We start from the raw sequence: 23,207 nt of genomic DNA, 5'->3' as shown, positions 1-23,207 counted from the left end.
ATCACAACATATGGGACCCAGCCATGCACAGGTTCCACCAATGCATACTAGTGTTAGGCCTGCCGAGAGGTGTGGAGGAACTCGACAGTTCGGCTAACGGGGAACTCACCCGGAGCAGAAATGTTGCATGTAAGCGAGCACACTGGAGGATACCGGCTCGACACGAAGGCTATAAAACTTAGCGAACATGTTTGGTGTCTCCCAGCTCGCAGCTCTACAGATATTTGTCAGTGAGGCACCTTGAGGTGCTGAGGCACCACCTGATGCTGTTCCTGGACCACAAGAGTGGACATCTGAACATGCGGCAACCTTCGTCGCTCGGAGGGCGAAGTCAGTTGCCGTATGGAGCTCAGCCATGAACTCTCGGTCAGGGCTACACTCGTGCATGTCCATGAGTGCTTTGGCCTGATGGACCTGCAGCAACACCATGGCATGCTGGGAGGAGGCAGCCTGTCCACAGGCTCTGTAAGCCTTGCCCATGAGAGCGGATGAGATCTTACAGGCCTACGATGGGAGACACGAATCACCCTTCCAGGAGGTAGCAGTCGCCGGATACATTTGCATCGCGACTGACCACTCAACTGGAGGATTATTCACGTACCCTTGGGCCAAACTACCATCAAGGGTAGTGAGGGGGAACTCTGTTTTGGGCAGAAAACGTGTCCTGGTAACCTCCTCATGCACTTAGTGGAAAGAAAGGCACTGGGGCTGCGCGCTGAGGACCAGTACGGCCCGCCCCGAGATACCCAATTACCCAGCCTCGAGGGTTCGGGACACGGTGGAGGGGTCCACTCGAGCCCCACACTCTCGGCGGCCTGGGAAAGCATAGCCATCAATTCTGAATCAGGCTCGAGCAACGCAACTCTCTCTGAAGGAGTCTTCATCTCCAGACTCAAGCTCACCCTCCGATGCTGCGATAGACATCTGGTCAGCAGGGGGAGCCCCGAATGAAAGGACTGGCTGGTCATAGGAGGAGCCAGCGTGATTCACTGGAAGCTCCACGGCTTGCAGTGTGTGAGAGGAGTGAGGGGCCCACAGGGATTGGGTACTGGGCAGGGAAGCCCTCACTGTGATCCTCAGATCACCCTGGCTAGTCGTCGAACTCGCCCTCTTTTGGGGTTGGCCAAAGAGGCACTAGATCGAGGCATAGGTAAGGAGACTCCTCCTCGTTTGAGTTATAGGAGTCTCGACCATAGCACAGAGATCGTCATGTTCCCATCGTCATGGAGGATGGTGCAGCCATGAAGCACTCACTCACTGTTTAGAAAAACGGTAACCTCAGTAAAGGTGCCCTCTAACTCTAACCAACCAACACAACGCTGTGAAAACAGCAGTTGAGATCTGTAAGTAGCTCGCGACCACCGCTGTTCTCTCGCTGTCACACCGAAACTGGAGGAGAGGCTTTTTCCCAAAGAACAGTCGAGACACAAACACTCGTTGAACTCTGTTTCAACTAGGGCTGCACGATTAATCGAAATGAAACCGCACGCAATTTGGCAAAGACTGCGATTATTTTATGTGCAGCTTGTCAGTGAAGTACGGCTCTGAGCTCAGTAGTAAATGCTGCTCCATCTGAACACCAGAGGGCGTCTCACACACACACACACACACACACACACACACACACACACACACACACACCACATATGCCCCGCCGCAGAAGTAGACAACACACATCATTCCAGGAAATCCCTTTGGGCATCATGCTAGCGCTGTAGCTGAATAAACAGATCGAAATGCTTTGATTGATTTTTTTGCAAATGCAAAAAAAAATGCAAATCTCGTACGCCAGTGTGCATTGGCTCGTTCTGTTAACACTCGAAGATGATAGGCTCCCTGGCGTGATCCTAATACGTCTACGCATGTCAAACGAGACCGACTGAAAAGGAAACAATCTTCCATGAGCAACACACTCACATTTTTGAAGCTTTGTAAAGTGGAATGGAATCTCTATCGTTGCATGGAAATAGCTGTGCGTTTTTAGGCATGAGGGTGAGCAAACATGAACTGTCATTTCTGAGTGAACTGTTTCTGTAACAGTTATTGTATTTCACCTGCTATTATGATGTAAGAACTGAATGGCAGCTGGGTGTGTGTTTTACCATTGTTAGTTGAAATATTTCCACCATGAATTCGACCTGTAAGCACTCGAGCATCAGTTCATCCCCTCATAGAGTCTCATGTCTGTTGTGTGTTTCTGTTCCAGAAGGGCTTACTGTGTGCATTTATTATATTTTAATGTATACGTCATTCCGTGATGGGCTTTTTTTTTTAATAGGTCCTGCTTTTGGGACAGCCAACGCTAACATGTAAATCTGAATGTCTCGCTGTACGCCAGATCCTGAGAAATACTATGGCGAAATTAGTGCCAAAATGAGTCAGCGTGTGCGGAGGAGCATCATGTCCGGATCAAGCCTTTGTGATGTTTTTATTTAACTTATAGTTGTATTTTATAATTTGTTTAAATTGAAATTTTGTGTAGTTCTGTTGCTTTTTCGATTAAGAGGACAATGGAAGTCAGCCTCGGCTTTTAGAATAGAAGGACAGTCTAGTTTTATGAAGCTTATCTGCTAACAGCTCACCTTATACAACATCACTTCTGTTCAATACTACTGCGAAGTAACTGCGTAAATTATTCCTGTTTATGTTAGATATTATAATATACAAAGTATCCTGATGAAAATGGCATGTTGTACTTCACTTGGATTTATTAAAATCAAAACTTATTGTGAAGGTAAATTTTAGAATCCAGAAAGCAAGTTCAGAATTGACTCTCAGAATGACATCGTCGTCTTTTCCGTGTAGAATATTGACAGTATAGAATTCATCTAGAACTGTCCATTTGTAATGATAATGTTTGTGTTGTACATAATACTACATGTAATTCAAAATAACAAAACGTATGTGAGTTGTCAGCAGGTAAGGATAAAAACATGATAATGAATGACAGAAATGGTTTAAGTTTAAGGAAAGTGTATGTCAGATTATTTAAGCAAAAATAATAAAATGTTACAAAATGTTTATACAGTTCAGTATGTGGAGTTCCGATGTTGGCCTTACTGTCCATTTCCTATATTTATTTTCTTTGTTTTTGTCTCCTTTTTTTCAAGTTTTACTCTGTAAAAAATATTTTGAAGTAAATATTGAACTGTTTTATAAGCATATATTTATGGTTTCATTTTTTGGGAGCTGTAGTGGTCTAAGGATCTCACTGATGAATAAAGTTGAGAATGAATTCTCGTTTCAGCATTGAAAAGCTTGGAGAAAAGCAGAGAAAATGGCCCTGACATATTTTAAAGTCCCCCTGTGGTGAAAATCCAGCTTTTAATGTAGTTTATGTGTCTATGTGGTGTTTTTAATATGCTTTAAGACAAAGCATGTGTAAATTCATAAGTCGACACCATTGCTGAGTATTTCCTCCTTAAAACTGCAGTGAACCAAAGACAGTCTCAAACACACGCTTTGAAATCGCTGGTGTTTCTGACGTCACAAACTACCTTGTTGTCACAGAGTCAGCCACACCAGGCTTGTTCGACTTGAACCGGCGCTGCACAGACCGATCGGTGAATGGCATCAAAGTAGAAAGTAGACGGCTTCTTATGCTTTTGAATGGAGTGGGTGGGGTGGGTATGGGGTGGGTATACACATGCGTACACGCCCGCATTAAATATACTCGTTCCGTGACTATAAGCATATATATACTGTATATAGCCTATATGTAAAAGTATTCAACGCAAGGGCTATAGACAGGGGCGCAACTACCCAGTGTCAGAGGGGTATGCAGCAACAATTTTGGCAATCATCAATCTGGTGTACTTTGAGATTTAAAAATTAAAAGCTCCAACCTATATTCAGTGTGCAAATTAAACAAAGAAAAATTCAAACCTCTTTTAGTTACAGTGTCAGTCTACATTACACTACTACATAATAATAGTTATAATATGAATCCAATGATAGTAATAGCCATAGGCTATATTGTAAAACAAATGTACTGAAAAATAAAGGAAACTTTCATAATTAGTTTTGTACTAATTTCTGAAAGAGTATATTTCTATACTTCACATTAAATATGTGATTGGGCCAGCCCAGTGTCAATCAAGAAAAGATCCAATGGGCCGCTGATCTTCGTGTTTCATGGGGTGTCAGAAAAAAAACTAACGCTGACTTTTTTTTTTTTTAACCAATTACACCAGCACTAACCCATGCGCCGCCAATTAAGCAAAACAAAATGAATGGGCCGCCGATGTACGAGTTTTATGGGCCGTTAAGAAAAAAAAAAAAAGAAAAAAAAAAGTATGAGATGTATCGGCGCAAAAAGCACGTCGGCCCACCGGGAATCTCCCGGTAGTCCCGATGGCCAGTAGTCTACATGCCGTCACACTTTAAATCCTACCTGTTGCCTTTCACCATCCACTTATTTAGCTGCTGTCGCATCAATTGACATGCCATCTCCTTTTCCCTCTTTCTTTTTCTATTTTTAGTCCCTGACAGCTTTTTTGCTTTATCCATCTTTTTCGACGACAACTCACTACTCGTTCCTGCTCGTTGAGGGCTCACGGCGCCCGCGCCCCCTCGCGATTTTTAAATTATTATTTAATTCCTATTTTTAACAACATAAAAAAGACTATTCAAACATGACATTAAAATATAAATATAAAAAATTACAGAAATTTCTTGGGAGTGCTGGGCAGGTGCTATTGCTATTATAGGGGGAGCTACAGCACCACCTAGCTCCTCCCTGGCGCCCAAAATGTCTCTGGCCACGCCGCTCTCACGGTTCGGCAGGAATCAAGCGCGTCTCCCATGGAGTTCTTAGTCGAGACTGCCACTTATCAGCCAATAAAAAAAAAGAAAGGGGCTCCACAATAGCCAATCAGAAAATAGCACTATTGTATCTAGGTGAGATTTAACGCAACAACCAATGGGAAAAAAAGCATATCCTGGAATTGTTCACTTGATTCTGCTACAGCTACAGCGTCGTCTTCCGAAGTTTCGTTCACTCCGAGCATCACTTTGAGCACAGAGTAAGTCATGATCTCCTGTTTTAATGTTACAACAAATTCACAACTTGTTTGACACAAACAGTGACAACTTGACTGCTGTTAGAGAATGTTATCCAGATAATTAGCATCAGTTTTTCATGAGTGTCTGTAACTTACGGTACGTTCACACGGGGCGTCAGCGTCAACGAGTAGTATGAAGCTGCAGACTCGGAGCCTGCTGCATCTACAGTCCCGCACCCAGAGTCCCGCATTCTCAGACCCCTCGTTTTTCGAGACAGCGCCTCCTATCAAATTAGATCGGATAAACATGTGAAGAACGTGAGTATCGTCAATTTTATTTAGCGAATCATACCTCATTCGGTTTCTTTTTTAATCAAACTACTTTATAGCTCATCGATACACCAACATATGAATAGTCCATTTAATATTTGTAAAGATAGTCTGTAACAAAATTTGAGCCGTTAATGTATGTTTTTTCGCCTCTTTTACTTAAATTAGTTCTTATAAAACGTAAGTATTAAAATGAATCAATAATAATTTAACTGATATGAAGTTGTTGCCAGCCATTTCCTCCGTGGCCCGACTTATTATCACCCTAGATATGCTTGTAATTTGCATTTGCAAAAAAATATTATTTATTATTACACAATATTTTTGACAATGGCATTCATCTTTTATTTTAGTGAAGTCGAGGAATTTGACAGAGTGATTGCAAAAAGAATTAAAAAAGAAGGAACATTCGTCTACCAGAAATTATTTTACCTTATGCATTTACATTAGCCTACATTTTACATTTATTCATTTAGCAGACGCTTTTATCCAAAGCGACTTATAAATGAGGAGTTTTTTTTAATGCAATTGAAGAAGAAAAGTAAAGTCACTAACACAATTCTTTCCTTTTTTCTTTGCTTTGTCCTGTTTACAGTAAGATGATGTTTAGGTGATCGTTAAATAAAGTATAGAATTGTTTATTATTGGTGTTTTGTCTATTCTTATTTGAGTTTTGCTTCGCATTCAAAATATCAAAAAATAGGTTTTGTAATGTTAGCATGGTATAATGTTAATTACACCATTATAGGTTGAACTGAAAGAAAAATTGGAATTTGAAAAAAAAAAAAACGTAGCAATAAAATAGGCTATCACATAATATTTTTCAGAAGATAGTTCAATCTGCAATTGCGACTTTATTTCTCAGAATTACGACTTCATATCTCGCAATTGTGACTTTATTTCTCGCAATTCTGACATCATATCTCGCAATTCTGAGAAAAAAGTCAAAAACTCTGACTTGATATATAGCAATTGTGAGGAAAAAAAAGTCAGAAGTGTGAGATAAAAAGTCGCAATTATTATTATTTATTTATTATTCAGTGGCGGAAACAAGCTTCCATAGTAGGCTAATTGTATCCCTTCCATCAGTAATTTTCTTTCAATTACACCCACGCTCAAAAACTACTGGGTAATTTGTTAGTCAGAGAACACAATACGTTTTTTTGGCACATGCATTAAGCAGGGAACGCAAATATTTATTTGGATAACTTTAAAAACGAGACTGTCATATTGCATCCTATTGTTTTCAATGGCATTTGGATAAGGGTGTTATACGATCTTCTGAACAGCAGGAGGCGCTGTCTCGAAAAACGAGGGGTCTGAGAATGCGGGACTCTGGGTGCGGGACTGTAGATGCAGGCTCCGAGTCTGCAGCTTCATAATATTGGCGTCAACGCTTGACGGAAGGCGTGGCTGAAGTTTGGCACTGACGCCATGGTCATAGCAGCGTCAGCCAATGAAATTAGACAGGAACTCAACAACAAGCTTCATTGCCGTGATTGGCTGCCGCCTGGCTACTGTATTTGCATAGAGCGATCCTGATTGGCTGACGCTTCCGTCTGCGGTGCTTCACTGGCGTTGCTCGCGGCAGAAGTTGAAAAATTCTCAACTTCTGCCGCGAGCAACGCCAGTGAAGCGCCGCCGACGGATCCACAATTCTTTTCGGCAACGCTTGACGTCACCCATTCAAAGTCAATGGGAAGCGTTGACGCTGACGCCCCGTGTGAATGTACCGCTAGCCTACTGTTTTACAGCCGGTTCACTGACAACACCTGCTCAGAACAAGTAGTCTAGGCCTAGTCATACTGTCACATTATAAAAATCTCTCTCTCCAAATAGGCTTAATAATTTTATTAGCACTAAATAAATGAAAGTGTATAGCATAGTCGATGTTATAGGCCACTTTTAAAATCATGCCATATTTTAGAATTATATCTTGGCCAATTATGCATTAATCATTGCATCTGTCTTTCAAAGATGTCAGGTAAAATGCAATTAAGCATCCTCTCATTCGCCCTGAGAGGACAGTCCCCTAAAAAGGCCAGGTTAGAGGATGCTGGCCCAGAGAAGGTGGCGAAAAGGGTAGGCCCATTAGAGGAGGAGACAGTGCAGGTGGAAGGCAACAAGTCCAAAAAGGCAACAAACACTTACAATAAACAACACCAGTCACAATCACTCTCTCTCTCTCTCTCTCTCTCTCTCTCTCTCTCTCTCTCACATGCGGAAATAGAATAAATACTTTGAATTTGAGCAATTATTAATAACAACAAAAGCACTAATAATAAAATTATTAATGAAACACCCCCACTCCCGCGACCCGTCCAACCGGGGTTGGGGGGGATGTCACTCTTGCCTGTAGGGATGGGTACCGAAACCCGGTATTAAACGGGCCCCGGTGCTGAATTATGAAAGACCGCCATTTTTGCTAAAGAGAGAGAGAGAGAGAGTGTGTGTGTGTGTGTGTGTGTGTGTGTGTGTGAGAGAGAGAGAGAGCGAGCGATCTTTCACGCGGAGCCACGGCTCGCACAACACAACAGCCCTGCTTAATGAGTGACGATGAGGACAGAACATTCAAACGGTTACACTTTAGATCTTTGATATTAAACTAATTTTATTTTAGATTTTGGCTTCCAATGATTATAAAAAATAAGATATTTGAGGTATAACCATTAAAAACTAAAAGCGCATTCCGCAACTTCCTTCCCTTCACAGTGGTGCGCTGTCATTTCTCCCTAAACCCCAAACGTAACGCCAGAATCTGCACGATCGGTGATTGTTGTAAAATGTAGTCTATACTGCTGCTAAACTGCGGGACGCGTTTGATAATAAAAGGCTATTAAAAGTACCAAAATGGACGCAATAGACGCTGTTGCAAATGCGGCGCGCTCCGAAACACACCGCAACGAGACAAAACAGTATATTTTGGGCTTCGTGTGCGCATCTAAACGATCAAATATACACACAAATATGTCAAAATGGCCGTCTTGGAGATTCACTTAAACAGTTTATTCACTTAAATACAGTTTATGTCTTAAATGGACGTAAATAGTTGGGAGAAAATATGATGCGTAATAATGATTAGATCTGCGTTTGGTCTTAAAGAGGCAGCAGTCTAATAAACCTGCTGATGATTGCTCCATTAATGTGAATCAAACAACAAAAGGCAAAGAGGAAATCAGTCACAGCTCTTGAATGAATCATTTTGGCTTTTATAAGCTTTAATCTATCTATGATAAACTATGCAGTATTATTTTACATCTGGCTTTATTAGATGTCTTTTTAGCCCATATTACTCCTGAACAGTAGGCTAATGTCAGTAGACATTACTGAAATTAAAGCATTGGGTATATAACTTGTATATTTGTTTTATTGTATACTTTATTTTAGTTTGACCATGTGTTTGTACTTTGTTTTTGGTGTCCTATGTCTTCTGAATATAAAACACAAAAGCCTGCACCCTTCTGCATAACAGACATGTTTTATTTGTTTTGTTAAAGCATTGCTTTTTCTTTTGCTATAGATATTTATTTTACATTTCAAAATATAAAGCAATATTAATTATGTTCTACATCAGGGGTGTCCAAACTCAGTCCTGGAGGGCCACTGTCCTGCAGAGTTTAGCTCCAACCCCAATTAAACACACCTGAACCAGATAATCAGACCTTGATTATCTGGTTCAGGTGTGTTTAATTGGGGTTGGAGCTAAACTCTGCAGGACAGTGGCCCTCAAGGACTGAGTTTGGACACCCCTGTTCTACATTTTTCTTTTTCTTTTTTTTTAATATAACAAAAAGAATCGATAAGAATACCGTTAAAGTACCGGATCGATAAGGAGTATCGATAAGAGTAGTAATACCGTTAAAACCTTAACGATACCCATCCCTAGTTGCCTGTCTTGCGGTACTTTGATTTCATAAATCGATCGGTCTGTGCAGCGCCGGTTCAAGTCAAACAAGCCTACCGTCACAGCCCCAATCATCACCAAATCACCAAGACCACTCGTTCACAATCACCAGATTACTGACTCCTTACACCTGCACTCATTGTCTGGTCTCGTCACCGTCAGCTTTGCTTTGACATCCAATTTATGTAAACTTATGGAACGGATGGTTATGAATAGGTTGACTTATGAAATGGAGAGTAAAAGTATTCTGTCAGCATGTCAAAGCGGATTTAGAAAAGGGCGAAATACGATGGACTCAATTCTGAGTTTGGAGGCGGAAATTCGAAAAGCTCAAATTAATAAAGAAATGTTGGTGGGAGTCTTTTTCGATGTTGAAAAGGCTTATGATATGTTGTGGAAAGAAGGGCTGTTAATGAAATTGGAAAGTTTGGGAATTGAGGGAAAAATGTATAACTGGATTTCAAGTTTTTGTTTGGAAGAACGATTCAAGTTAGAGTGGGGTCTGCATATTCTAGGATTCTCTCACCTCAGTAGGTGGTGGGAATGCACCATTTATGTTGGTCTGCCAATCCGCCATTAAACACCAGAAGAAGAAGAAGTCACCATCAGCTTACCTGTGATTCGTCTTGTCCAGCTTCCAGTCTTCTGTTCATCTTCCTGATCCAGATCTCCTGTCTTCGTGTTCACTCGTCACCTGCGAATCCACTTCAGTCTTTACCAGCTAAATCATCATCATCATCATCAGTCAACTAGTCATCCTCTCACCATCGTCTGGTTCCTGCTGTTCCACGCCACTCTCCTAAACACTGTTCATTATAACACCTGTCAGATCAGCGTGTGATCGTCAACGAGTGGATCTCTGAGCTGAGCGAGTGAGTGGAGGCAGTGTTCGAACTATACCGTATCTTCTGGGGGAGCCCACTTTTGTTGATTTTGTTGGGGCGGGGGGGTCTATTGGTTATGCGCGTGCCATAAGAGGATGGGAAGTTCGAATCATTTTACTGACTCTCTTGTTCGATCTCATTCATCAAAATGAAAGAATCTTTTTCGAGCCATTTCGTTCATCTAAGGGGCAAATGTTATACTTTTAACAGGCAAATTCCCCGAACACATCCACCTACGCAATCTTGATTATATTCTGAATTAAGAAATAATTATAATGCAGTCAAAAATAATTTACAAGGAACATAAATAATTACTTTACCTCCAGAGTCTTTCGTCCATCTGTCACGTGACAGACGCAAATGGATCGTTCATGAACGACAGATATATAACAGCTACAAGTCACAAGTGTATGCACTACTTGCTTTATGCAAGCACTATATAGGATAAATCACTGCCTACAGGATTTGCCCTATTATACTTTATCGAACCGAACTGATATAGGTCAAACAGCAAACATCCACCAACAAATAGTCTATAAATAGGCTGTCTTTGAGTTCACATGAACAACGGTTAAATTATTCGTCGGGCTACAGAAGAATAACATAATTCCTCCGTTCAATTAGGCCTACATCGAGAGTCACGCAGATCTATAACAACCCAGCCACAACACATTTTGGGAATAACATGCCTTACCTTTACACAGAATGGATTTCAAGGACTTCGCGCGCAGATCAATGGCCACGATCGTTTATAGTTTTTTCGACGAATCTGTGAGTTAACATGAGTGGAATTTGCACCGCAGCGCCACCACACCTTGATGCTCATGACAACAATAGCATGCATAGTTATCTTTATTGAAGTGAATTACCGGTAGGTTTAAAGGAGTCATAATGTAGAAATTTCACTTTTCCACGAGAATCAATGTATGTTATGATTGCATAATGATTATACACTGGCCGGGAAGCCGATATTTAAAAGTGAAGCGTTTGTTTACCTCAGGGTTTGTAAAATAGGCCACGTGCACGCGCACGAAAAAACGAGATTTTGATTTCTTCCCCTTCTTGACGTCAAGACAGGGGAGGATATACCAAATATGGACACCGCAAACCTATGCCGCGGGAAGCCCGCCCCTCTCCCCCTCTGATTCAGTTTAGTCGACTCGAGAAAGATGGAGAAATCGAGTGCACACCTGAGATGCTCTGTGGGTGACTGCCACAAACAACATGCAAATGTGTTTTATCTACCAAAAACGGACGAAACTATCAGGGAACAGTGGAGGAAATTCATTTTTAATGACGCTGTCCCAACAACTCTTTCAAGTGGCGTATCGTTAGGTGTGTGTGCTAAACATTTTACACCGGAATCTTTTACAAATTTGGGGCAGTATCAGGCGAACTTGGCCTCGAAGCTCCGTTTGTGAAAAGGTGCCATCCCAACCATCAGGGACTTGCCAGAAATTGAAAAGGTAAGACTGTGTTTTTATTGCTCTACTGTGGTTAACAAATAGCAGCTAACAGCTAATGCGGCTATTGTATGTAACGTTACCTTCGAGGTAAACACGGGGAATGGACTCTACGAATGCTAGCCACATCTTTCCACTTTGTTTTACACTAGCAGCTACAGTAGTGACGGTACAGGAGTCCATGCTCAGTGGCTAAAACTGTTTAAATGCAAGTATGAAAACAATATACCACTAAACATTATTAGCCAAACTCATGCAAAACATGCAGTTTGAAAATAGCTTTCAGTTAGTGGGGCTTCTGTAAGAATGTATCTGGAAATGGTGTATTTTTTCTTTTTTCTTTGGTTTACAATTTCACTAACAATAAGTACCGTCACATTTATTGAGCTATTGCAGTATTTTGTCTATGTTTTTGTACCGCTTGGAAGTAGTAAAATACATTCCTGCAACCAATCAACGCGCCCCTCATTTGCATTATTATAATGACCGTCCACGACAGCCAAAACATCGCATCAGATCTCGCGAGACAATAATGCCTTTAGAAATAAGGGTCTGAGGGGCTCTGTGTTGATTTTTTTCCCACTTTTCTTTTTTAGAAGTGCCTAAAATACTATAATAGAGCATTTGGGTATCCAAGGTAACACAACATTATGACTCCTTTAAATCGCCGTCCTGCATGAAATGATATTTTTGCTATTTTACACATAATAATCCACGATGATCACATTACACAAAACTGAAATTGCACATCAAAATAACACAATGTCAATATTTTTTGAGACCCCCCAAAATTTCACAAATCACGTTTTCAGGGGAGCCCATGTCTTATTAAGGGGAGCCGAGCTCCCCCTAGCTCCCCCGTAGTACGCACCCTGAGTGGAGGCGGGGCTCATTTGCCTATTTATAAACCGCATTAAAAGAGGCAAGGGTATCGAGTTACATTCAAGATATTTTAAGACATGAAGGAAAAAAACGTTTGAATATGTCATTTTGAGAATCAAAGATGAGTTTTAAGAGATACAGTTATAGACTACAGTGGGACTTTAAGACATTCTTTCAGTTAAACCGGCTCAAGCATAGCCTGGCTAACGTCAGACCAAGTCTCATTGAGACTTGGTCTGGGAACTACGTGCGCATTTTCTCGTATTTGAGGCGTGGTTTACGAATGCCCAGAGCCGTTTATTGGGCGCTATGAATGTCTATCAAATGCGCCTGTATGTAGCTCATAGCCAATCGCTTCAATTATACCAGATGACGTATGTAGAGTGAGAGAAATTCGACGAGGAAAAAGACGATGGGTCAAAGATTTATTTGTACACGATGGCGTTTAGCGAATATTACCGTTTGTGCTAGATAAACATGAGGGTAGAAGGGAACGTCGAGTCTGATATAAACAAACTGCTTCGGTGTCGTCATCATCTTGCTGCTCCCTCCCCGTTCTGTGATTGGTTCCCTTTTTCAGGGGAAAAATTGTCCCATGGTGTCCAGACTGCCTAGCAGCGTGAATAGAATCGCGCTGCGAGCAAGGCAGTATGGGGAAACCCAGGCTAGCTCAAGCATGCATTAGTCTGTGTTTAGACTTGCCTCGTCTGTGAAACCGGCCATCAGTGTTTAAAGTGTGTCTTTACTGACGTGTCATTATTTGAAGATACATGACGATGACGATGATTATGATGACATTAAGAGATAATCCACGACTAGCTGTGCATTAAACAATATTAATTGTTGCATTAACAATTATGCATTAACAATATTAATGCATATTAATATTAATGCATATTAATAATATTAATGCAATATTAATGCTGTTCAGTACATTAACAATATTAATGCATACTAATATTAATGCATATTAATAATATTAATGCATTATTAATGCTGTTCAGTGCATTAACAATATTAATGCACGTGGAGGAAAAAAAAATAGGTGTGTATCCAAAAACTGTACTCAAGTACAAGTATTTATATAAATATTAGTAAGAATATTAATAATTACTTGAGTAATAAAAAAGTATCCAATGAAAAAACTACTTGTGAAGCTAGTTAGTTACTTCGGATCACATAAATTATTGCCTGTCCTTTGGTTTGTATAATAGTAACTTATACAACTACATTTGGATTATTACACAATGTCGAAATAAAGTGAATCTGCAGAGTTTTGCATGTAAAGGGAACCATTGAAGAAAGCGTTAAAACTCACATGTGCTCGCGCTCATGACCGCATTCACGCTACTGAACATCTGAACACAAACAACGATCAAATGCACATTGACGGATCGTAATAACCTGTTTGGTTGTAAAACGTATTACCTGAGTGAAATGAAATCGAATGTATCGTCCTGTGGAATCATTCATTCACAGACAGACAGCTTACGAAGATGTTCAACTAATAAAGATCTTCATCGCTGGCAAAAATATGATGCATTTGCAGATTTGCTTTCACTTGACTGTAGGTCCACTTCATCCAACGCTCTTGATGTTCTTACAGTTTTTTCTGATGGCTTAAGCGCATTTTTTGTAACTATTGACTATTTTTGCAAAACTCTACACACAAATAAGAAAACCTTTCACCAAATCAGCAAAACAGTTCTCTTGCAAAAGCTAATAAACCTTGCTTAACTCTTCAAACCTTTGTAAAAATAGTATTTTTGTATCAAACAGTTAACCCAAGCCATCACATTAATAAGCACACAATCCGCCAACTACACACTGATGGTATGAATAAAAAACACATCTGGCTTTTGCTTTCTCTGTGCACAAGGTAGGCTATGTCAGTTAGAGGTCATACTTTTGTCATAGTTCTGTAAACATACAGGGATCCAAACTTCAAGTATTGGTGTTTATTTACACACATCACAAACACAAGTGTGTGTTTTTTTTTCAAGTCAAAACACAAAATAGTCATTTCACTGAAAAAAAAATAAAAAAATAATCAGTCTACATCGTGTCGTCTCTCTGGGTCCGGCCACAAAATTTCGTCTACATCACATGCAATGTCCTCTAGTCCAAGGCACCGGGGAAAATATCTCCTGGAATGCCGTATCCAGGCCTGACATGATGCCTGCTCAGTGTCCCCACATGCCTCCTCCATTGCCTGTAAAAGGGCTATGCGTTGATGGGGATGACGGTCATAGACCTTCCAGCGCCAGGCAGAGAAGAACTCTTCAATTGGATTCAAGAATGGAGAGTATGGGGGAGGTTGAGTACAGGGAAGAGTGGGTGATCTGTAAACCAGTTGCGGACCAAAGCAGCCCTATGGAAACTAGCATTGTCCCATATGATGACGTATCTGGTCTGCTCTGGTCTCTGAACATTAGTGAGCATGTCATGTAAGGTGTCCAGGAATGTAATAATGTGTGCAGTGTTATATGGGCCTAGGGTTGCATGATGGTGAACAACACCATTTTGACTTATAGCTGCACACATAGTTATGTTACCACCACGTTGTCCTGGGACATTGATTATGGCACGGTGTCCAATAATGTTCCTGCCACGTCTCCTTGTTTTAGTGAGGTTAAAACCCGACTCATCCACAACAAGCAGCTCATGACCCATGACATCTGCCTCTAGCCCATCACTCTCTGGACAAGACGAAACACATGAACAGGATCTTCTCCCTCCACGATTACTTTTGGACAAGAAGGAATCTTTCCATCTCTCAAGTAAGCATTGATTTTTGAATTAGCAAATATTCGAGCATCGTGAACGCTGCCAGGCCATTTAATAACAACGTCCATGAATGTGTACTTGTAATCACAGGTAGCCTGTACATTCAAGGAGAATTTGCCTTTCCTGTTGATGTAATCAGTGGAGTTACTTCTTCACCTCCACATCCTCTTCCTCCTCCTCTCTCTCCTACTTCTTCACCTACACGTCCTCTTCCTCCTCCTCTTCCTCCTCCTCTCTCTCCTACTTCTTCACCTCCGCATCCTCTTCCTCCTCCTCTCTCTCCTACTTCTTCACCTCCGCATCCTCTTCCTCCTCCTCTTCCTCCTCCTCTCTCTCCTACTTCTTCACCTCCGCATCCTCTTCCTCCTCCTCTCTCTCCTACTTCTTCACCTCCGCATCCTCTTCCTCCTCCTCTTCCTCCTCCTCTCTCTCCTACTTCTTCACCTCCACATCCTCTTCCTCCTCCTCTCTCTCCTACTTCTTCACCTACACGTCCTCTTCCTCCTCCTCTTCCTCCTCCTCTCTCTCCTACTTCTTCACCTCCGCATCCTCTTCCTCCTCCTCTTCCTCCTCCTCTCTCTCCTACTTCTTCACCTCCACATCCTCTTCCTCCTCCTCTTCCTTCTCCTCTCTCTCCTACTTCTTCACCTCCGCGTCCTCTTCCTCCTCCTCTCTCCTACTTCTTCACCTCCGCATCCTCTTCCTCCTCCTCTTCCTTCTCCTCTCTCTCCTACTTCTTCACCTCCGCGTCCTCTTCCTCCTCCTCTCTCTCCTACTTCTTCACCTCCGCATCCTCTTCCTCCTCCTCTTCCTCCTCCTCTCTCTCCTACTTCTTCACCTCCACATCCTCTTCCTCCTCCTCTTCCTTCTCCTCTCTCTCCTACTTCTTCACCTCCGCATCCTCTTCCTCCTCCTCTTCCTTCTCCTCTCTCTCCTACTTCTTCACCTCCGCGTCCTCTTCCTCCTCCTCTCTCTCCTACTTCTTCACCTCCGCATCCTCTTCCTCCTCCTCTTCCTCCTCCTCTCTCTCCTACTTCTTCACCTCCACATCCTCTTCCTCCTCCTCTTCCTCCTCCTCTCTCTCCTACTTATTCACCTCCGCGTCCTCTTCCTCCTCCTCTTCCTCCTCCTCTCTCTCCTACTTCTTCACCTCCACATCCTCTTCCTCCTCCTCTCTCTCCTACTTCTTCACCTCCACGTCCTCTTCCTCCTCCTCTTCCTCCTCCTCTCTCTCCTACTTCTTCACCTCCACGTCCTCTTCCTCCTCCTCTTCCTCTTCCTCTCTCTCCTACTTCTTCACCTCCACGTCCTCTTCCTCCTCCTCTCTCTCCTACTTCACCTCCACGTCCTCTTCCTCCTCCTCTTCCTCCTCCTCTCTCTCCTACTTCTTCACCTCCACGTCCTCTTCCTCCTCCTCTTCCTCTTCCTCTCTCTCCTACTTCTTCACCTCCACGTCCTCTTCCTCCTCCTCTCTCTCCTACTTCACCTCCACGTCCTCTTCCTCCTCCTCTTCCTCCTCCTCTCTCTCCTACTTCTTCACCTCCACGTCCTCTTCCTCCTCCTCTTCCTCTTCCTCTCTCTCCTACTTCTTCACCTCCACGTCCTCTTCCTCCTCCTCTTCCTCTTCCTCTCTCTCCTACTTCTTCACCTCCACGTCCTCTTCCTCCACCTCTTCCTCCTCCTCTCTCTCCTACTTCTTCACCTCCACGTCCTCTTCCTCCTCCTCTTCCTCTTCCTCTCTCTCCTACTTCTTCACCTCCACGTCCTCTTCCTCCTCCTCTCTCTCCTACTTCACCTCCACGTCCTCTTCCTCCTCCTCTTCCTCCTCCTCTCTCTCCTACTTCTTCACCTCCACATCCTCTTCCTCCTCCTCTCTCTCCTGCTTCTTCACCTCTGTGTCCTCCATTGTACTCCACACAGACAGCTTACCTGTGGCTTATTTATAGTGCTTAGGCTGATTGCAACGTGAACTAATTATCTAAAACAGTTTTCACATGTGACAGTGTGCCAGACAGTTGGCAAAATAGTGTAAATAATAGCCATACATGTGTATAGTTTTGCTAGGAGTGTGTTGATCATTTGGAAATTGAGTGTAAAGCAGTGAGTTGTGTTTGCAGTTCTGCAAAAACAGTGCTGTGCGGTGGATTGTACCTACAGTTTTGCAAAAGCCCCTTTCACACAGCGCATTGAACCCGGGAAATTGCCGGCAAATTGCCGGAACGCCTTCTGTGTGAACGCAAACACGACCCGGGTTTAATGCCGGGATCGATGCCGGGTTGGGGACCTAGTAACATTGCCGTGTTCAGTCCCGGAACGCGCGCTGTGTGAACAAAAGCCGTAATAATGCCGTGTCGTAGTGATGACGCTGAAGCCGGGATCGTTCGCCAGCTGTGAAACGGTACGAAATGCGCAATTTTATGATCGAATCAGAGAAATAAACGCACAAGCGTGGTTTCGCAGCTCATAAGCAAACTGAAGACGCTGCTGAGACATTACAAGTCACATCGATGTCACGTGTCTTTCCGGGACATACACGGGTTGTGTGTGAACGCGCTCTCTGATTCCGGAAAATCACTGGCAGTGTGAATGAACCAAAATCAAATGAACCCGGGTCAAATCCCGGGTCACTTTATCCGTGTATTTTCCGGAATCTCTGTGTGAAAGGGGCTAAAGTGTGTTACAAAATTGCAAACTGAGTGCAAAGCAGTGTTTGTGCTTTTAGTTTTGCAAACTCAGTGAGTGGTTTTGCTATAAGTATTAATAGTTTTAGAAATTGTGCTATAAGAATCACGGTTAGGGTTTGAGCATTCAGAAAAAACTGTAAATCTTCCTGTTACGACTCCGAGTGTGAAACCGCTTCAGATTCAGTGTGTGGAGGGAACAGATCATTCCAACTGATTCGCGAACCGATTTAGACAGTTCTGCTAACTTGTTTGATTAAGTCTTTGAAGAGAGACAAAGAACTTATATGGACAAGAAGTGTCTCAAACTGGCGACCCGTGTGAGCGTCGAGTCTGAGGAGGCGGGGCGGGAGAAACCACGATCTCTGATATTTTGAATTGGACTGCAGTACCTATTTCCACCACTAGCTGTCCTTCTTACAGACTGCACCTTCATTCAAAACAATGTTATTTCTTCTTAAAATGGTATTTTGTTTTCAGATGACACCATGGGCGTCGGAACCATTGTATATGGGTGGGACCGGACCCACCCACTTTTTAAGATCAATGATATTATACCCACTCACTTTTACCGTCTCTAATTCAGCGCATTTGTCTGTTCGCTTTTCAGAGCGTCGTCAGTCAAATCCATTCCACTTGAGGAATTAAATTAAATATATTTTTTAATTAAAATTAATAAATTAAACTCAATTTCCGCTGAATCGCTACATTATATTTCTCAACAAGCCGCAACTGACGAAAGTAACCGCCCGTTGTACCTTTCCAGTCAAATATTGCGTTGCAAACATCAATAACAGCTTTAAGTTGTCATTGCTGGCAAATGACCATATTAGGGGGATAATCCACGGATAGCTGTGCATTTAATGCACGACGTGGAGGCAAAGCACCGCCCGATGTTAAGTGGAGTTTAGTTTACTTGTTTAATTAAAAGGCACCAGAATGAAATGGTATTTACTCCAGTAACATTTTTCTGGGGGAGGACCCACCCACTTTTTTTTTTCTTCTGACGCCAATGGATGACACACACAAACCATCATATGAATAGACATTTACAAGAACCAGTTGAACACTGATGTGCTCAATGTAAAACACTGATGAGTGGAAAACACTTCTTCTCCATTCGTCATAATGACTTAGGCCTTTTGTTTTGTTCAGTGTTACACTTACTACAGACAGTACATATACACTCACCTAAAGGATTATTAGGAACACCATACTAATACTGTGTTTGACCCCCTTTCGCCTTCAGAACTGCCTTAATTCTACGTGGCATTGATTAAACAAGGTGCTGAAAGCATTCTTTAGAAATGTTGGCCCATATTGATAGGATAGCATCTTGCAGTTGATGGAGATTTGTGGGATGCACATCCAGGGCACGAAGCTCCCGTTCCACCACTTCCCATATATGCTCTATTGGGTTGAGATCTGGTGACTGTGGGGGCCATTTTAGTACAGTGAACTCATTGTCATGTTTAAGAAACCAATTTGAAATGATTCGAGCTTTGTGACATGGTGCATTATCCTGCTGGAAGTAGCCATCAGAGGATGGGTACATGGTGGTCATAAAGGGATGGACATGGTCAGAAACAATGCTCAGGTAGGCCGTGGCATTTAAACGATGCCCAATTGGCACTAAGGGGCCTAAAGTGTGCCAAGAAAACATCCCCCACACCATTACACCACCACCACCAGCCTGCACAGTGGTAACAAGGCATGATGGATCCATGTTCTCATTCTGTTTACGCCAAATTCTGACTCTACCATCTGAATGTCTCAACAGAAATCGAGACTCATCAGACCAGGCAACATTTTTCCAGTCTTCAACTGTCCAATTTTGGTGAGCTTGTGCAAATTGTAGCCTCTTTTTCCTATTTGTAGTGGAGATGAGTGGTACCCGGTGGGGTCTTCTGCTGTTGTAGCCCATCCGCCTCAAGGTTGTGCGTGTTGTGGCTTCACAAATGCTTTGCTGTATACCTCGGTTGTAACGAGTGGTTATTTCAGTCAAAGTTGCTCTTCTATCAGCTTGAATCAGTCGGCCCATTCTCCTCTGACCTCTAGCATCAACAAGGCATTTTCGCCCACAGGACTGCCACATACTGGATGTTTTTCCCTTTTCACACCATTCTTTGTAAACCCTAGAAATGGTTGTGCGTGAAAATCCCAGTAACTGAGCAGATTGTGAAATACTCAGACCGGCCCGTCTGGCACCAACAACCATGCCACGCTCAAAATTGCTTAAATCACCTTTCTTTCCCATTCTGACATTCAGTTTGGAGTTCAGGAGATTATCTTGACCAGGACCACACCCCTAAATGCATTGAAGCAACTGCCATGTGATTGGTTGATTAGATAATTGCATTAATGAGGAATTTAACAGGTGTTCCTAATAATCCTTTAGGTGAGTGTATAAGTGTGTTGTAAAATATTTGGGAATATTGTTTTTATTCTCAGAACACACAAATACACGGAAACAAATATATTTTATTTTTCCCAAAAAAACAATGTACACAGTGTACATCCCAGCCAACACAAAGTTGCAGATACAGTGGTCTACAAGAATTTACAGTAAAACCCCTATGCTGCATCCCCTCTCCTGTTCTGGTCTGGCCACAGCTCCTCATCCACTTGCTTGGAGAAGGGGTATACCGTATACGCATTTGTGGATTTCGGTCATACACTTTCCATCTCCAGGCAGAAAAGCATTCCTCAATAGGATATAGGAATGGAGAATATGGAGGGAGATAAACTAGAAAGCATGGGTGGGCAGTGAACCAGTTATGAACCAGGGCTGCGTTTCCCAAAAGCATCGTAAGCCTAAGTTGATCGTAAAAACGATCGTACGACTGATCTTAATATTATGGTCTGTTTCCCAAAAGCATCGTAGCTTAAGTAGCACCTGAAAATCTTCGTAGAACTACGAGTGCTCTGGAGTAATCGTACATCCCCAAGTGCATCGTAAGAAGACAGAGTTATGAGGACACCTGCAGGACAACCGGCAGATTACACCTTTAACTTTATTCAAACGCAATGTGATTATAATATAAGGTTTTGATTGTACTTTATTCTACACTTTATTACTTTTTTTTGTTGTTGTTGGTTAAATTAATGTATAAATTAAATTATTAAAAAGGTCATAAAACAAAACAAAACAATAGAAATAATTGAATCTAATAATTTTAATCAAAATTAATGTAATGAACAAAAAAATAAACAAAAAATCCTTTAAATCTGTTAAAAATTACATCTTTGTTTCTCCTCTAAAAGGACATTAATTTAATCTTTTTGAAAGGTATCTTTTCTTGTTTTTTTTGTTTTTTTACAAAGTAGGAATACATTTCCCAAATACCTGAAACATACTTTATGTTTACAGTCCTACAGAACAGTCCACAGGCAGTACTGTACTACTGTACTCATTGAGGACTGTGTTGATACGCAGTCCTGCAGTTTTCTAGAGTGAGGAGATTCCTTACCTATTCTCATTTGGGAAGGTCCGGATGATGGATGCTACAGTGAACCTGCTCAAATGTGGCTGTACTCTTTGCCCAGCCTCCCTCATCCCCCAGATTTATACATCAGAATATGCTGACAATGATTCTTCGATATTCCTTAATTCTCTACATAATACCTCTAAGCTCAACAACTCAGAAAAGGGTTTTTGTGACCTCCCCTTATCCCTGGCAGAAGTCAGTCAGTGTTTAGAGCTGTTAAAAGACCACAAGTCACCTGGGACAGATGGTCTATCGTCTGAATTTTATAAATTGTTTTCCCAGCAGATGGCGCCCTTCTTACTGCAGGTTTTTAGATGCGCTTTAATCAAGTTTCTCAAACTGACAGGAATACTTTTAGTCACCTTATTAAAATCTCTTACTGAAATTACAGCACCTCTCAGAGTCATAAACTCAGAAAAAGAAAGAAGATCTCCTCGAGCTCTGAATAAATCAGAAACAAAAATAATATTTTGATCCACCCATTCCTTGAACAAAAGTGCTTTGTTTCCACACAATACATTTTCATTATTCCACATAAGACACGTGTGTGGGGAGAAATGATGTCTGAAAGCAATCTTCCAGGATTCTAGAGCTTGTTTGTACAAATCTGAGAGTTTAATAGGTAATTTGCTGCATTTAAAATGACAAGATAATAAAAACTGAAGGTCACCACAATGTTTGAAGATTATGTTAGGGATCCAAAACCAGTGTAATCCATCATTAGAAATACAATACTTAATTTTGATCATAATTATTTTTGAATAATATCAGCCACAGGTCTATAGCCTGCGTGATTTATGAGAAAAATCCGACTTAAACCAAGTGTTCAAGTGTATACTGTATATGGGGGTTTAGATCTCTCTGTGCCTCGATCAGGTTCAGACACTGACAGAGATCTGCTATTCGGTGTTTGACGCTATTAGACACATTTCTAGAAGGAAATCTATCAGCAATAAATCTGGAGCCTCATTGAAATCGCCACCAAATAATAAAGGCAGAGGGATATTTAAGTTTTTAATTACTTATATAAATGACTATATTATCTGGTAGAACAACTGAGATAATCCACTTCCAATCCCTGAAGAAAGCGTTTCTATAATCTTTCCTTGAAATCCACTATTAAGTAATATAGCGACCCGACCCGATGAACTGGAGTTATGACAGAAAGAAATATTGCTCCTCCACTGATTACACCAGAATTTATCATCGTTTACACAAGAGTGTGTCTTGGAAAAATAGATGTCCCTTTTCATGGATTTACAAAACAAAACTTTTTTTTACAAATGTACAAATCTTTCTGCTTGTTTAAGTCACGAAGCCCCCGAACATTCAAAGAGAAACACGAGAGGAAGTTGATATATAATATTAATATAAAACAGTAATATTGTGAAATATTATGACAATTTAAAATGACTTTTTTCTATTTTAATACATTTTAAAGTGTAATTTATTCCTGTGATCAAAGCTGAATGTTCAGCATCATTACTCCAGTCTTCAGTGTCACATGATCCTTCAGAAATCACTCTAATATGAGGATTTGATGATCAAGAAACATTTATGATTATTATCAGTGTTGAATTTTTATTTCATGATGCTATGATGAATAGAAAGTTCAAAAGAACAGCATTTATCTGAAATCTAAAGCTTTTGTAACATTAAACACGACCCTTCAAAAGTTTGGGGTCAGGAAGAATTTTAATTTTATTTTTGGGGGAAAGAAATCAAATAAATCAATACTTTTATTCATCAAGCATGAGTTAAACTGATCAAAAGTTACAGTAAAGA

At 41.5% G+C, this 23,207-nt stretch overlaps 1 protein-coding gene across 1 annotated transcript in view; it reads left to right on the top strand.

Moving 5' to 3' along the window:
- The window catches only part of LOC311278748 (nuclear factor 7, ovary-like), a 1,193,180-nt gene that overhangs the window by 259,586 nt on the left and 910,387 nt on the right, over positions 1 to 23,207 (top strand). The window lies entirely within an intron of this gene.

The sequence above is a fragment of the Rutilus rutilus genome, assembly GCF_951802725.1.
Source record: "Rutilus rutilus genome assembly, chromosome: 19".
Classification (NCBI taxonomy): domain Eukaryota; kingdom Metazoa; phylum Chordata; class Actinopteri; order Cypriniformes; family Leuciscidae; genus Rutilus; species Rutilus rutilus.
The sequence above is the reverse complement of the archived record's forward strand: the minus strand, read 5'-3'. Positions and strand labels throughout refer to the sequence as shown.